The sequence below is a fragment of the Rhagoletis pomonella genome, unplaced genomic scaffold (genome assembly GCF_013731165.1).
Source record: "Rhagoletis pomonella isolate Grant_MI unplaced genomic scaffold, Rhpom_1.0 Rhpom_scaffold_00012, whole genome shotgun sequence".
Taxonomy (NCBI): domain Eukaryota; kingdom Metazoa; phylum Arthropoda; class Insecta; order Diptera; family Tephritidae; genus Rhagoletis; species Rhagoletis pomonella.
In genome coordinates, this window is record NW_023458566.1 from 22,585,396 (window position 1) to 22,587,627 (window position 2,232).

The window sequence follows — 2,232 nt, forward strand, 5'->3', positions numbered from 1 at the left end:
TTTGGTAGATTTTTGATGAACTTTCCGTTCCCGATTTATTTTTCGTAGATATCTTTAAATATCTATGTTTTAAAAAAATTTGGGTTTTTAAAGAGCTCGCTTTAAAATATATTTGTTATTTTTTTTTTTGTGAGGAAATGGTTTGTTTTGTGAAAGCGAAACATTTTTTGTAATTTGTTTTCGAAAGCTTAGGATGAGGTGTTAAAAATCGTATTTTTGCAAAAATTTAAATTTTATTGCAGGTTCCGATAGACTACATATCTAGAAATAATATTTGTATGCAAAGATTTTTGTTTTCGGCGGCAAACCTCTAGAAATTGGCGTGCAAATTTTAGGAATAAATCTGTGTTCGTATGGAATATGTACTAGCTTACATATGTCGAAAGGCTGGCTTTAGTATAATGCGGCATTCGCAGCATACGATTGCGAATGACTCACTGGCGCCGAGCCGTTGAAGAACTTTTGGCCAAAAGAATGTGCAAGAAATAGTCAATATTCTTATTAAGTCTCATTAAAAATTCCTTGTGGTATAAAGAATAAAGAGAATGCCGCATTATAATAAAGCTAGCCTCGTAAGCTACTAAATACGAACACGGAAATATAAGAAAACACTGATTTCTTTGCGGATTTCGGCAGAATATCCGTTCTTTAATAACATTTGTTTCGCAAAGAGATATTCTGCCGAAATCCGCAATAATATCTGCGTTTAGTTAACTTGAGTCCTAAAATTGTGACGCCCCTTTCTAGGGGTGTGTTGCCTTAAAGAAAATATTCCATAAAAAGTATTTTCAGGTGAAGTCTCTACGATGAGCAGAACCTGAGATATAAGGATTTGAAGAGGTACATGATTAGTCAGAATCACGAAAAAATCCAAACTTTGACAGAAAAAAAGAGGAAAATATCGAATACATGTTAACCTATTTCGCGTATAGAGCCCACAAAAAAATGTTAATATTATCAAGTAAGCATGGGTAACACTGCGCTGCGCAGCGCAATTGCGTTACCACCGTAACCGGAGTTGCTGCGCCAACACCAGTATATGGAAAGCGCCAGCGCCATTAACACCAAGCAACACATGAGGCACTTACACAATTCGCCTTAACTCTTTGAAAATTTACACGTACTTTGGTTTTGCTTTTGAGCGTTGAGAACGCAAATTTAAAGCTTTTACTCAAGAATGATGAGAATATCGTGGAATTTACTACATTCCTAGCAATTAAATTCGGTTGGCGGTACAAGCGTTGCTCAGCGCCAAAAATTATAGAAATAATAGATATGACACCACTGTATGGTGTACTACACTGTATGACGATGGGCACTGTGGTGATACTCAGATGGCGCCGTGTTCAATTCATTACACTGCGCTATTGCGCTGAGTTAGTGCGCTGACACCACAGGTGGCGCTGGCGTTATTGAGCTAGCGTCAAAAAAATTGCGCTATTACCCATGGCTACTATCAAATAACTCAGGTTGGTTCCAGATTAAGACAAAATGTGAACAAAGATACAAAATTGATAAATAATTATGTATGTACATATTTATACTGCATCGCCAATTATTGAGCAGAAAAATTACCTACCTACCTGCTCGGTATTTTCTAATGCAATGTGCTCAATTATATGTGGGCGACAAAGAAAGTTGTTTATGGTCGTGGTAAATTACATATATATATTTTTATTTTTTTTGTGTAGCTAAAGCCTACATGCCTTTTTATATAGAATGCGATTTGCATTATAAGTTACCAATAAAGTTGTGATATTTTTGCGTGCTCTCAGTCAATGAATTTAGCGGAAACCTCTACAGTACTATAAGGAATTGGACATGGATATATTTCGGAAAAGAAAACCTAATTAGCTACTTGTAATTATTTACGTAACGTGAAAATATTCTATAAAGCATAATTTTCCATTTATGAATATTCTAAAACAAGTGCTTGTGTTTAATACAAACATATCTACATACATACATACATACACTAAACGTTCAATGTTAAGCCTAACAAAAATCCTTAAGTTGTATGCATATGTATGCATCAGAAAACTACTCAACAGTTTTAAGGCGATTTCAAATTGAAGTTGAATTTCCCTCGTAAATTTTCGGTTAAATACTACCAGTGTCTTCTCTTTCTTCTTCTTCTTTTTATTTGGCGCTGTAACTGCCAAAGCGATTTTGGACGAGTATCTATGTATGTGCGATTGTCTAGCCATCAAAAATTCAAAATTCTATATTCTA